This window comes from Phasianus colchicus, chromosome 5 (assembly GCF_987193195.1).
Source record: "Phasianus colchicus chromosome 5, bPhaCol1.hap1.1, whole genome shotgun sequence".
In the NCBI taxonomy this organism is placed as follows: domain Eukaryota; kingdom Metazoa; phylum Chordata; class Aves; order Galliformes; family Phasianidae; genus Phasianus; species Phasianus colchicus.
Genome location: NC_143440.1, coordinates 19,789,607 through 19,805,147, shown reverse-complemented (window position 1 = coordinate 19,805,147; position 15,541 = coordinate 19,789,607). Strand labels below are relative to the sequence as shown.

The window sequence follows — 15,541 nt, the reverse complement described above, 5'->3', positions numbered from 1 at the left end:
TCATTAAAATTGCAGCTAAATATAAGCCTTGGTTCAAATCTTTTGTCATTTTACAGTGCAGAGGATGTCACCAGCAAAAAAGTACGTTAATTCTGTATGTTCATGGAATACAATATGCCACGCTGGGAGGGACCCAACAGGATCTTCTCTGGGCTTCACATGGGATAACCTGAAACTCAACCACTATGCCTGAGAGCTTTGTCAAACACTGCTTGAACCCTGGTAGGTTTGGCCACATGACCACTGCCCCAGGGAGCCCTCTCCAGCAAACACACATTATGTCACAGAATTAGATCCTAGAAGAAATGATAGAACTATGAACTGACAACTCATATAATCACACTAACACCTGAAAGACATAAATGTGTTCACAGAGCAGGTATTGGAAATAAGAGATTATATATATTCTCAGTATTCATGCAAATTCTTACATATTTCTTAAAAACGCAACACATTCTGAAAGCCTGAAAAAATTGGTTCTGTGATAGACCAGTGAAGAAATTTCTGCAATGAATTTCTTCCATATGCCCAAAGTACTGAAAAGTGAGAATGATGATCTTTGTGCAAGCTGCATATGAAGATTTGGATTAAAGAAATTAAGCCTGTAAAGACCTGAAAATCCCATTCTAATCTCAGGCTTTCCTAGACTGTGCAGCATAAAGAAAAAGCCACTGCCATTGGTCTCAATTTCTGCACTCCTATAAAGTGAATATTAGTCATGTAGGTTCATCAGTCGGGTTACATCTAAATTCCCCATGGTAAATGAGACTAAAGAAATGCAAAGTATTCTAGTGTTGTACAATCCAGATGGAGCGATAATACCCTGCTTGTTATTATCAACATTCCACAGCAATTAGGGAATCACAGCAGAATCCTAAATCTATGAGAAGAAAATCAGATTGCCTCAAAGTGTGGTCCTGTCCCATCATGTGACTGAGCATGTAGGATTAAAGGCATCCCTATCTTAGCATTTCTTGTGCACTTTTTTTTTTAAAGTTTATAATTGAAAATGTTGTTTTCTGTTGTTTCTCCTCCCACCCCCAAGCTGTCAGTTATGCAAATACAGCACAAGTCCTGCTCTTCTGCATACCCTCACCAGTCATCAAGGCTTTGCAGCCAAGTTCTGCTCCCACTTCTACCTGCACAGACCTATTCCTTTCAAATAGACGATGTGCAAAGAACAAACATAGCAGCCATCCATTCTTGAGCTCTAATTTCCTTGGAAAGGTCGTGGATAACCTACTCTTATCTGTTGTGTTTTGGTTTCTTGTTTGTTTGTATTTGGGTGTTTTTTTTTTCCAAATATAACATGAAGAAAAAAATCGCGTCATGAAAAAATTTAATTTATCTTCCTTATCTGCAATTCTTATTGAAAAAATATTCTTTACATTGCTGACAGCTTGTTATTTTCCTCGTCTGTGAACAGCTGACATCTCTTATCTCGTGCTTGGAATATAAACTCTCCAGTACAGACCATCAGATCATTCTTTATTCCTCCCACTGTCATTACAGTCAAACCAAGAACAATAAGAAAGAAAGCAACTTTTTTTGTGTGCAGAAATGTTTCAGACTGCTTGGCAGACTAGTTGGTACATGAAATATATCCTGAAAAGGTAGAACATCACAAGTACTATGGACAGCTAGAATTTTTCCTAACTCTCAAACTTTTTGGTATTTCTTCATTACTTTGTGTTGGCTGAGCACAGCACCTATCTGAAATAACGATGGTATTTTAACCAATAAAAGTAATTGTAGATCCAATACAATGTTTGAGGTTAGAACTTTAGAACCAGGTAACACAAAGTTATCTTGTATAGGAAGTAGGGGAAAAAAAACAGAACAAAAAATCCCCAAACCCACAAATGAAAAACACAAAAGAAACCAAAGAATAAGCAAGTTGAAATAGTTCTAATATAGAGAGAAAAGGAAAAGATGCAATCATGAACAATCTGTAATTAAATACCCACAAAAACACAGAGAAAGTTACTTCCTTGATGTTCAAAGGGCCAAAGGAAGGAAAAAGTAAATTAAAGCCTCCTTATTATAAGAAATCAGCCTGAATCTGTGTTGGTAACTTAGAAATTGAAGTTCTGACAAGCCTGATAACAGAAATAGTCAAGGGTGAAGGTTTGCTTTGCTGTGAATTCACAGTATATTTGCTGGACATTTTAGAACAGTTCCTAATTGAAGTCTGGGAAGAGCCATTAAACAAATCCCAGCTGATCACTGGCCTTTAGGAGAATTTGAGAGCTGATTCTGTTCCATCAAACCAAAACCTTTAGGAACCAAATAAATTAAAAAAAAAAATGAAATCTGGTGAACACAGAAGGCCTGCGGTTGGAGAACTCAGCTGACATACTTTGAAGACCCATATTCATGAACTAGTATTTGATATTTAAAAAAAGAAGGAAACAAACTAGAGTAAAGAAGCAAACCAACAAATACCAATCAATTCCAAGCAAATGAAAAACAAAAAAAAACATCAACACAAAGACTGTGAGCACCTAGAACAAAAATTTTCCAACTTTTGCACTGGGATAAGCTACATAAATAGCACCTCCCCAGTAATTCTTTATATGAATTATTATTCATTAAAGAATATCTCCTCCCCGCTTTCCCTGAAGCAAAAAGGACATAGGAGTGAGACATCCTGCTATAAATCTCTGATCCCTCACCTGCTCAAGCAGGAGTTCAGGTGCAAGGTATGATGTAGGTGTGGTGCACCTGTACCCTCTGTACATAGCTGCATCTGAGGGGCGATAATGAACACATGGGAACTGTTCTCCACTGATGGATGAGGAGGCACATCGTTAGAGAGCACTGTTTCCCAGAGGGAATCAGGCAGAGGATGCTGAGGGGAGGTCCAGAAGCTCAGACAGGAGAGTCAATAAGATGATTTAATACCCACTGTCCTAAGCTTGTGCAAAGTAGCTTCTGAACAGACCTATTCATTGTAGCACATAGGCTTGCTTTCTCCTCCTCCACTACAACATGAATTCACTCAGTATTTTTCAGGAGTATCATCCATATATAAAAACAACCTGTTCACAATGCCTTCTATTAAAAAAAAATAATAATAACTTTTAATCATGTTAGTATTTAGAAGATAGTGCCTTCATCCTTACGTAATTTCTGTCCATGCCAAATCCTTTACATACAGTACCTACACACACCAAAAGAAAAAGTACGATCAAAGCATAAGATTAACTTTAATAACCAACAGCCTTACTTGAGGACACTGAACACCAAATAAACAGAGACAGCTCCCTGTATTTCACTCCTCACTTCATCCTCCCAGTGGGGAGGTTCTGCAGGCTGGATGCCTTGTTCATACAAGACATTAGTACAGGATCTAGCACATTTTGAACCATCTTTTAATTGATATCTGTAAGCAGTAAAGTACAGATTATTGTTGCTCCTAATTAAGTACATCTGTTTGCACCCAGAGCACTTTTCTGTCAGCTTGAAGGAACACCCAGGACTGGCAAAACAGACGCCTTGAATTAGCACAGAGGTCATATGTGCTGACATGTATAATATAAGCAGATTGTCCCACTTTTCCACCCACTGAATTCTTGTTGCTAATCTAATTAATGCCCTCTGACTATTTCAGATGGTCACTTGCAAGCGACAACAAAGATAAAATGCCGGGGTATCTTGTGACACATACCTGATTTTTTGTCTGCCCTATTTCCAACACATTTTTCTCTGTTCTGTTTGTCTCCCTTCTGCTCATTCATTCTCTGTAGATGGGCTGCCTTTACTTCCCATGTTTTGAGACAGGAGTGCAGTACTGAGATAAAAAAAAAAAAAATCCAGTGGAACTGGGAAGCCAGTTCTCTCTTTTCCCTTTCTTTTCCCTTTACTGCCCCACTTTTCACTGCCTCTTCCCACCTCTCCCATCTCCAAGGCTCTCTGCTTCTCCTTTCACCTGCAGGCAGAGAGATCTGGGGCTAATGCCTGCACTGAGCTGGGCACAGCTTGCAGAGCAGGACAGCCCTTCCCTAAGCGTTTGTAGGCAAGGAGGGTGCAGATTTAATACAAAGAGAAATATTTATGTTTAATACCATCTTTACCCATTTTCGTGCATTCTGCAAACAAGGAAGAGGCACTGCAGTTCTAAGCAGCGGCTCCTTTGCAGATAACAGGAAAGATATGTTCTCCCCCCTCATTCTCATACTCCTTCACCTGTGGCCAAAAAAAAATAAAGGTGAACATCCAAGGATACTAATAGCATTTTTGGACCTTAGATTAACCGGAATTTTTCTTTACCACTGACATAATTTTAGTATGAATATGAAAATATTTGAAAATATATGAAAATAATAATGATAAAAAAGAAATAGTCCTAATGCCAAAGAGCTCTCTTCCCAAAGAAGAAATATCAAATAGTAAAACCCAACTGTAATCCAAAAGCAACAGTTAATGAGTACATATATAAGCGACAGATTTCACAGCAGAGTCTCTCTTAGAAAGGTAGGAGGTGAGTGAAAGCAGTACTGTAAAAATTGTCATGCTCACATACAGGAGCGGTAAGTAAAGCTGTACAGACACAGGAGAGTGGGAGCAAACAGCATCACCTCCACAGAAAAGATGGGTTCAGGAAAAGCCAGCCAAGAGACACAGCAAATGGGGGAGGAGGGGGAAGGAACATTAGAGCTCTTTTGAACAGAAACTTAGTGATTATCAGTCTTTATATAAAGTCATTCCTGCACTCATACAGTGATTCACATTCCCCATTCAAAAAATGAAGCAGTCTGCATAAGTAACAGTACTCTTACAAAGCATTTGATCCAAATTCATTTTTCTAGCCAAGTTGAATGGCAAGAAATCAAAAAGGCTTTCCAAAAAGTTAAGCAAGACTCAGTAAGTAAGTACAGGGAATAAATGTAGTTACTACGTATTTTAACCCACATTTCAGATACTTTTATGTTAAGGAGATACTCATAACAGGAATGAGCAGATTTGTATGAAAATGTAATACTTATTTCAGTAAGGGAAGACCATTTTCTAAAAGGACTCAGGTGGCTGCGTATTTTCTATTTTCTCTTATACCAACCCTTCTTCAGAAGATCAGAATTCTTTTGGGAAAAAAAAAAAAAAAAGCCAGACAAAACTCAAACTTCACAAAGCCTAGTGCTTCACTAAGCTTCTGTTATACTTAAACGATTTAATATGGTGCTAGTGATAAACAATTGTTGTATTCAGTCAAATGGAAAACAAGGACCAAAGACTTGAACTCTTCATCATCACAGGTCTTAAACAAGATGAAAACCATACCCTTGGTAGTTGCAGTTATTCTCTCTTTGGACAGTCACTAGAGGGCAACATCACCTACTCAATCTATCCTGCAGACAAGATCACAGCACCCACACCCTTCTCTCCCAGAGACTCACCAGGCCCAGGCTGGCTACGCTCATGCTGCCTATAGGATTGCCACATGCTCAGCTCTGAAAACTCAACTTTCCAGTTGCTCACACAGCTTTAACACAGGGGCACCTGCAGGGCACCGTGAAAATAGCCTGCTTGGGATGCCAGGGTTGAGGAAAACTCAGGAGTACTTGACTCTCCATACCCCTAAGCTTTCAGTATGCAACAGGAGGAGTCTGGAGGACCTGCTCTCTAGCTAGAACTACTCAAACCTTCTACCACATGCACAGTAAACCAACAGTCACTATTTTATATCACTGTACCTTCACATCACGTCACAGCACTCAAATACCGATAGAGACAGTTACCTTGTTGTTAGCTGTGCAGCACTCTGGACACCCGCTCTGTATCCTTACTGGGCTGCTCACGTACCGCAAAAGCACAGAGACATTCTCAGGAAGGTACTGTCTCCCAGCACAAGGGGAAACAGGGGACCACATTCACTCCCTCAGTTATACACTCAAGCACAGCTGCAAGGGCAGAACAATCAGTGGCCCAGAACAACCTACCTACTCACTACCTCAGCTGCACAGCTGAGGCACTCAGCTGGCCTAGCTCAGCTCATCAGTCAGCCCTGGGACTGCACCAGAAGAAGAAAGTCCAACTGAAGTGGTCTTTGCATAAAGGCATTCCCCAAGTCGTAGTACCTCCATAGCCTCCTGTAGTTCAGGCTTTCCTGTGTCCTTCTTTCCCTGGACCCATATTAAAACAATGATGTGCTGCAGAAAATGACAGAGCAACCCAGTGTCATTTTTACTTTTGAGTCGGGAAATGGGGAGGTCAGTCTTCAAGCATATGCAGATGGGGAGTTAGGATGGGTTAGTTGCCAGCAAGCAGGAATGGTCACACATCAGAAATATAAGAGAGTGGTGTCCTCTCTTCACCACTCTCAGCCAAGTTTTATTCACTTTTCATTTTGTTCCTACTCCCTCCACCTTATAGTAGTCATTTTCAAGCAAAAATAAAGGAGAATGCTGATGCTAGCTTTCTGTAGTCTTTCAGTTTGGGGCTGGAAAATGCCTTCTGGCCATGTGGCTGAAGGAGATGCAAATTTGAAAGCAGCTGCAATCCACAGAGATTGTCTCTTCATCTGCTCCACAACAATTCCTGCACAGCAGCTCTATCTCAACTATCTCTTAAAAATCGCATTCCTACAATAAAGATGTCCATCATCAGCCTAGTACTCTCACTTCTGTGTGGGGTTATCTGTAAAAGTACTCACCTAGCGACTTCTCCAAATTGCTCTAGCAACCCAAGGAAAGATGAAATGCTGAATATACCATAAGAAGTTGATTAGCTTTGTTAGACCAAGGGCAGAAATCTCCTACAGAGTCTTCATGAATGTGTCTACTATGCAACACTCACGCAACATCCTCATATAACAGAGCTGGTAGCTCTTTGAGAATACCTTTCTGAGCTCATGAGAGCTCTTCAGCCCCAAGCATAAGAAATCAAGCAGTGGAGGTAGAAAACCAGCCTGGCTGAGCAAGGGCCTGGTGGCCAAACTGAGGAACAAGAAGGAAAAATACAGGCAGTGGAAGCAGGAATGGGTAGCCTGGGAAAAATACAGGGATGTCCCCTGGACATGCAGAAACGGGATTACGAAAGACAAAGCACAGATGGAGCTGAACTTGGCATGGGATGTGAATAATAACATTCTCTAGGGATTCTCTAGGAACAATGGTCAGAGGAGATGGGCAAAGGAGAGTGTACGCCCTCTGATAAATGAGAAGGGAGAACTGGCTTCAACAAATATGGAGAAGGCTGAGGTACTCTATGAGTTCTTTGCCTCGACCTTCACTGGCTGTCAAGTTTTCCATGCCTCTCACATCCCTGAACCCCTAGGCATTCACTAGGGGGCAAAATGTCTCCTGCTGTAAGAACAGAGGAAGTCAGAGACCACCTCATAAGTCTGAATGTGTACAAATGTATGGGGACATATGATATACATCCCAGGATCCTGAGGGAACTGGCTGATATGGTTGCCAGGCCACTCTCCATCATATTTGAAAAGTTGTGGCAGGCAAAATCCTTGGTGACTGGAAAAAGTGAAACATCACTTTCATTTTCAAGAAGGGGAGAAAAGACCAGGGGAACTACAGGCTGTGAACTTTACCTCCGTGCCTGGGAAAATCATGGAACATCAATCTAAAAGCCTTCTATGCTGGAGTGACGGTATCAGTGGGAGGGCAACTGATGTCATCTGCCTGGACTTAGGCAAGGCCTTTGACATGGTCCCACACCACATCCTTATCTCTAAATTGGAGAAATATGGATTTGAAATCTGATTATTTGGTGGATAAATAGTTGGTTGGATGGTCACAGCCAGAGTATTGTGATCAATGGATCTATGTTCAGGTGGAGACTGTTTATTAATAGTATCCTCCATGGGTTGGTCTTGAACAAGTGCCCTTCAACAACTTGATCAATGACATAGTGGGACTGAACATACCCTTAGCAAGTTTGCTTATGACAACAAGCTGAGTGGTACAGTTGATATAATAGAAGGCAAGGATGCCATCCGAAGGGATCTAGACAAGCTTGAAATGTGGCCCCACAAGAATCTGATGAGCTTAAACAGGGCCAAATGCAGTGTGTTGCACTTGGGTCACAGCAATCCCAAATATGTCTAAAGATTGGGAGAAGAACTCATTGAAAGCAGTCCTGTGGAGAAGAATTTGGGTGTTCTGGTAAACAAAAAGCTGGGTGTGAGCCAGCAGTGTGTGCTTGCAGCCCGGAAGGCAAACAGTATCGTGGGCTGCATCAAAAGAGGGGTAGCCCTTCTACTCTGCCCTCTTGAGGTCCTAGGTGGAGTACTGCATCCAGGCCCAGGGCCCCCAGCACAAGAATATATGTCACAAGGGTCTTCCCAAAGAAGCTTTGGACCATCTCCAAAGCCTGGAGTACCATGAAAAGCACCTGAAGTTCCAGTGTGGGAAACACTTGTTTTACAAGAAACAGGTCTACAGTTCATAAAGAGTTTGGGATATTTTGACTTTTACCTGGGATTTTCCCTTTGGAGAGTGGGTACCTGGAGCTGCTCTACCAAGCCTGATTCTTGAGTGAGAATGCATGTTTTAGTTTGGAGGGAATAAATAAGCAGTAGGTGTTTATCTGCTCTAGTAGTAATGCACTATCTGCACTATTCGTAGTGGTGTATCTAGTATAATGTGCTAGATAGCAACTTCATTAACTCATGAGGAATAATACTTGCATGTTGGAAGAGCCCCAGGAGCTGGAGAAGGGGAATTGGAAGAAATACTGATATTTATTGCTAAAAGGTGGATGGAGGGGCAATGGTATAAAAGGTAAATAAGTAGGGAAGAAAATGAAAGAGAAAACATTGAAACTAAGTACCAATTAAAGAGGTAACGTATGCAAATCTAGGGCACAAATGATCTTGCTAGCTGCATTGTCCATGGCCTAGAAAAGGGAACACATTTGCATTAGAAAAATAAAAAAAAGCAGACTCAAGTGTTTTCAAAACTTGTGAGTTGTGATAACTTAGATCTCCAAATCTCCAGACATGGTTAGAAAATGAGGAAAAGCTCTGTGAAAATTTAACAGAACTTTCTAAGATGAAAAAAAAAAGTCAATTATGTTTATGCAAGACACTAAGAAAGATTAATGTTAGAGCAAAAGCTTCCTATGTACTGAGAGATGATGGTGTCTCTGCACTGGAAAGAGTAGCTCTTATCTTTCTGCATACATACAACAGAAGGATACTTGGTGATTATTATTCACTAAAACTGTCATACTAGGCAAAGCTACCATCTGAGTCACTTTAACAGAAACCCACCCATTCCCAGGCCTACAGTGCTTACTAACAAGCTAGCATTTAGATATGCAAATAATAACATATTGTAATCAGCAGCTTGTCCAATAATATTCCCTTTGTTTCATCAAAAAGGCGTATCAGTTTTGTACAGTTGGCAGTGAACATGCAAAGAGGAATTTGAAAAAGCAAGAACAGCCAGAACAGCAGCTCCTGCCAGTCCGATTGCAAGCATCACTGATGTCAGATGATGCATCAGAAGCTTAGGGTGCTAATGACTTGTTGATGTGTTTATCGTTATGTATCTATTCCTTAGCAGAGACTTTCATGGTAGGTTTTGTTTTTATAGATGTTGCTATATTACTCATGAACTGGAAGGTTCAAGGGAAATTTTTGAAAACAAGATGAAAGCTTGAGGGTACCGGCAAGATGGGAGAAAGTTTGCAGGAATCTACTGTAGAGAACCTGGTTTAGCAGAGGAGTTGGACTAGATGATCTCCACAGATCCCTTTCAATCTTTGTAATTCTGTGATTCTGCAATTTTCACATATACTTTGTCCAAAACACAGGAACAATAGATATCTTGTTCCTAGTAACAAGCCTGTTACAGAGTACAGGACACCTGGCTTCATCTGCTCAGCTACAGTCATCTGTTTATATTCATACATACATACACATACATATATACATATAAATATATACATAATCAGCTGTAGTCCTTGAACAGAAGTTAAAACGTATGCAAAAAAATAAGAGAACTAAATTATCATCCTGAAATAATTCAGCTAGTTTATCTTCTTTGTGTGTTTTGTTTTTTGTTTTTTCTGTCTTTCCTTTGGAGATTTGCAAGACAATTTTCAGAGCCTAATTAACTTTTTTCATGAAGATGCACTCCTTTCATTTTGGAGAAGTAATCACACTTAATCTGCAGACACCTAGCCATTATAGCAAATCTGTCTGTTCACTATGACAGATAGATTATGAGAAAATAAATGGAAAGTGACACTCATATTAGACAAAGTGTGTTTTTGGCAGCCATCAACGAGCTTTTCTAGTTGCTATGACTTTAACACATCATCGCTTTTTCATTACAACCTGATTAAGTAAGTTAGGTCACCAAGTGGCTTTTGCAAACATTTATTATGACAGTAATGTTGAAGTTATGCTTGAAGTTATCAAAACTCTTCAGAATGAATTATTTTCTTGAACACAGGTTATCCCTCTATCATCTAGAGACTAGCTATTTATAGGGGAGCTTGGGATTCTAAGCTCTTTAGGCATGGAGCACTGCAGATCCAATTGCAGATTGAGTCAAAGAAGCTTCCACAGCAGCTTGTTCCAGTAGAGAAGGTGCTGGAAAAGACAACATTCTTAAAGGGGCTTTGCATAAACCAAAAATGTGTATACATGAGAAAACAATCAAGAAAGAATACTCATGCAGTGGAATATGTCATAAAAAAGGCAAGAAGAAAAGGTTTCATTCTAGATAAGATGACTTAAAGTATGAAAAAGATGTTCTGAACTGTGCCAAAGAAAAAGAGATACAGGTGTTGTTTTGTACTTCATCCAGATGTGCTATCAGTACTTTGCAGAATACGTGCAGAAAGCAGGGCTGCTTACGAGAGCATGCATTCTAAGGTGATTTATATCAGCTAAATAAAGGTAATTAAAGATATAAAGGACTGAAGCAGTAAAAACAAGACTGAGCTATTTAACCAAGTGTGACAGCTTTGCATGACTGATTATTCATGAACTACTTCTAGGTAGTTAGGAACCATAAAACGTGATTCATAACCTCTAGAAAGAAAACAAGCTACTTAGTAAGAAAGCTAATTTTATGATACTCCTAAAACCAGTGTAAATATTTGAATTCCTTTCTAAAAAACTTTCTGAAAAAGATGAATAAATACATCCATTCACATAGCGCACAAGCATCTATATACATACATTTCATAACTAGCAATTAAAAAGTAGGCACACCTATGTATGCAGTATACATACATTAAATGCATACTCCAACAGCATTAAATAATTAGTTATCATTTCTACCAGACTGCTGTCATGTATTTTTATGGAGAACAGCACTGTCTATGAAGGAATGCTAAAGTAACAAGCCTTTAAAAAGAGAAATGATCCATAGAATTATCCTCTGATCAGGCTGAAAGCTTCTCTTCACAGGTAAATAATTGAGTAGTACACTAATTGGTGATTGCAGAGTGTATTAACAGCTCTTCATTAACTCTTCACATGCAGTAATTTTACCTCATTTACTCCATCAATTAGCTACCAACACTGACAGAGCTGCAAGTGTATACATGTAGGGGGTTAACGTGAGAGCCACTGCAGCACAGTGAATTACTAAGTCACTGCCTAGCACCTAGGAAATCCCTGACTGCAACTCACAAATGAACTAAAAATATGTAATTCTGCAAAGCAGTCTATTCATGAAAAAAAGTACAAAGTAATTCCTGCTTATTCATATAGGTATCACAGCAGGAAGAGAGATAAATGTTCATTTCCATAAGAGTTTGGGGATTTTTTTTAAAAAACTATCCCCTTTATTTAATTTCATCTGCCTGGTCAGATACTAAGTGTGACTATTTCTCATTTCTTGCACTGATGAAGTACAATGTATACATATATATTATTATAAAATTATGAGCATGCTCTGTTATGAGCCAACTTTAAAGTAAACATAAAACAAGCACCAAGGAATTACTAGGAAAGTTAATTAACATAAAATAATGTTGCTGGACTATTATATGCTGTGACTCGATATTGCTACAATTGCCAGTGCATCTGTAGTTGAACTATTCTTGTATCATATGGAAGTAATTTTCCTGGAATGTTTGTCCGAATCAGACACTGAATTTCACAGGCCAGCATAAACATAGGTATTCCAGCTTTTCTTTTGGGATTAATTCATGACAATTAATTCAGTGTCTCTAGGATCTGTTTTGGAGTCGTTGTATCGTAGTAAGCTTGTATTTTAGTCTATGATATTCACATCTTACTGAAGAAGAGAAAAATATTTTAAAAGTATATAAGCACACACACAGAAAATAAACTTACAAACCCCTTCAGATTGACTTCTAAAAATATTTTCCATTTGGGGTTTTTTCAGTATTTGATGACTAACTTTTAGCCATACTTTTGATGTTGCTATATTTGTTAAGCTTTGCTTGCAGCTACAAAGCTTCTTAGAACAAGTCAAAGCTTATATTTTAAAATCCTACATGTAATATGAATATAGAAGTTACTTTTCAAAATGCAGTGTCTCTTTATATAGGTTACTATTGTGTTGGTCTTAGCTGCTGTCTTGCTTGCTTTTGTTTGTCACTGATTAACAGTTGTAGCTAAAGGAAAAAGACAATTTTAGCAAGGAACAAGTCTCTGAGCTAGCTTGGCTGGCAATGGGATGTTCAGCTTCCTCTCTTTTTAGGTTGGATATTAAGAAAAATTTCTTCTCCAAAAGTGTGGTGATGCATTGGAATGTGTTGCCCAGGGAGGTGGTGGAGTCACTGTCCCTGGAAGTATTCGAGAAACATGGAGATATGACACTGAGGGACATGGTCAGTGGGTATGGTGGTAATGGGTTGGTGGCTGGACTAGATGATCTTAGTTGTCTTTCCCAACCTTAATGATTCTATTATTCTGTTATGAAGTTCTTCTTTCTCTTACCGCAATCTAGGGATAAATAGGTACTGAAGTCATAATAAGGTTGTATATTTACATTAAGAAGGAAAAGAAGAAAGAAAGGAAGGAAGGAGAGAAGAAAGGAAGGGAGGAAAGAGAGGAAGGGAAGGGAAGGGAAGGGAAGGGAAGGGAAGGGAAGGGAAGGGAAGGGAAGGGAAGGGAAGGGAAGGGAAGGGAAGGGAAGGGAAGGGAAGAAGGAAGACTAATGATTTGAAAACATCTCTGCTGAACTTTGAACATTTCCCATTTTCATTTCAGAAATCATATCCACAGTGTTTAAACACAGTATTGAAGCCATGTCGCCTAATTATACTAACGTCTGTAAAACGACTCAGTAAAATAAAACCAAATCTAGCTCCAGTTAGGCAATGGGTAAATTAACAATATGCTCATAGCATTTAGATATGAAAGATAGCCATGGAGATTTTCTAAGCTACCTAATCCATTAGTGAAGATTTGAAAGGGTTAGAGACTAATATAACCAAATACCAGAGCTGGTAACCTTCCGCGGTATCTGTTACTTGGACAGCTGAACTTCCCCAGCACAGAGCACCTGCTCTGAATTATTTTCCAAACCTGCTTTGTTTCTAGAAGCCTTTGTAATAGCAGAACAATTAGCCTCAGTGTTTTCATACTGCAACACTGTCAGCCCAAGAGAGGAAGATACACAATGCAAATGATGACCCGAGGACTCGGGAATTTAATAAGCAAAAACACCACATGCAAACTTTGGTGGGTAGAGATTCCTCTAATATGTATGAGTGTTGGTTTTAGACTGAGATGGAGTGATCTTGCTAGAATAATTCGTTGCGTAATGGGGGAGCATCCCTTCCTTACCTGCTGGACTTGGATGGCCCAGCTCTTGGCTGGCCTGCGCAGCCCTGAGCCTGCAGCCATGCCATGGACACGCAGGAACACCCTGGAAGGAAGCCAGCAGCATGGGTTTTAGACAGAGTCAAGGCATGCAGGCAGTATGACATAAGCATTTGTGCTCCATGATAAAAGGTGTTTGTGGCATCTAATAAACTCATTGTCTGGCTCATGAGGGTGCTCACTGTTGTTATTATTGTTATGGTTAATGGTAGTAGCACTAAATTAGCGTAGTAACTGCTACTCTCAGTAGAGACCAGGCTCTCTGAAATATAAGCTTATAACAATTAAAAGCCAGCCGGTCTCACAGAGTTTACATTGGAAACATGGGAAATAGCACTTCAAATTTGATCTCGCTGCAGCTGAGGGGTCACAAATTGCTGCCACATTCCAAGGCATGGTAACACAAACCAAAAGCAAAGCAGCCATTCATGTGGGCTTATCAGCCTGCGCCTTGAAGAGCCTTAGGAGCTGATCCTCTGCTGCCCCGTTGCCCTCGTGACAGGGCAACAACCCCCAGCAGACAGGCGTGGCTGCCAGCTACAGTGGCTAATCTCTTGGATCAGCCTGGTGTGAATGAGTAGAGCACATGAATCAGAGTCCAAAGGGTGGGTGTGAGCTTTATTTTGCTACCCAAGTGGAGGCGTCTCTCATGCAAGCAGGACTGCTTCTCCAACCTGATCAGAGCATGGGGCCTCCTTGGCCAGGAAGTGAGAGGAGCAGCTTAAATTTGGTGCTGCCAGGGCAGGAAAGAGATTTGTACATTGCACTTTCAGCACAAGCCATACACAGTCTGTGGTGAGGAACAGCTGGTCCCAAAACGTGTCGGGAAACCACTGGAAAGCCTGGTAAAAAGCATACCAGGAGTGTCATGTCATAAACAACACTGTTTCATTAGGTAGTTTAGACATAGCCACCGAAGCCATCACATACACATTTATTTGCCATGCGAAGTTCACAGAGTGACTGTGATCAAGTGCCTATCCTGTGCAGAGCTGGCCACATCCACCTCTGTCACAACTCTCTTCGCTGCAGCCAAATTACAGGAGGTTGGTCTGGCAAGAGAAACACGTGTGCTGCTTTGGGATGCCACAAACTCATGAGACTTTTCTGAGAACATTCACTGAAAGATGGTCTATTGTAGAATTACTTGTCATTCTCTTCACTGTTGCTAGTTAGATGTGTTCTCTGAAGGGTGTCCATCCAAACATTTTTAGTTTTTTAGTTCTCATTAGTGTTTTACTTCAACTTCAAATTGAAAAGTTGGGTTGGTTTTTGTTTTTGTTTTTTAAAAGTTTGTTTATTGAAACAGGTGAATGTATAATGCTTGAAAGGGTCCTTTCCCCCATAATTAACTTGCCAAAATCAATTCTGTAGCAAAACTATTCTTCCTCCAATTCTGCCCTCACTTCTTTCATCAAACTCACACTGAAAAAACACTGTTAATCCCCAAGAAGCATCAATATTTTTGCTGCAGAGCATTGCACAACTTGTGGTATGGACTAATGCCATGCATTAGCCATGAAGCAAGGTTTGACGTAGCTAGAGAACATCAAGTACAATACCACATTTTATCAAAACCAAACAGCAGAACAATGCACACAAGGCTCTCTCAAATACACCAGACCCATCAGATTTCCATCAGATAAAGTCAGTACAGAGAAGAAATATAGGTACACTCTGTTTTCATTAATGCAGGAATAGGCTCAGAAGGTCTACTCTTCCTCTGTGCAGTGCCCTTAAGCCAACAAACCTCAGGATGAGCCCTTT

The 15,541-nt window shown here is 40.0% G+C and overlaps 1 long non-coding RNA gene across 3 annotated transcripts in view; it reads right to left on the bottom strand.

The window, feature by feature from the left end:
* LOC149917789 (uncharacterized) overlaps window positions 1–5,837 on the bottom strand; it is a 38,346-nt gene extending 32,509 nt beyond the window's left edge. For all 3 annotated transcript variants that reach the window (XR_016466811.1, XR_016466812.1, XR_016466813.1), the window contains exons 1-2: window positions 5,739–5,837; window positions 3,671–3,793 (exon numbers count right to left, since the gene is read on the bottom strand). This is a non-coding gene — a long non-coding RNA (uncharacterized LOC149917789). The remainder of the gene's footprint in view (window positions 1–3,670; window positions 3,794–5,738) is intronic.
* Window positions 5,838–15,541: the final 9,704 nt, after the last annotated feature.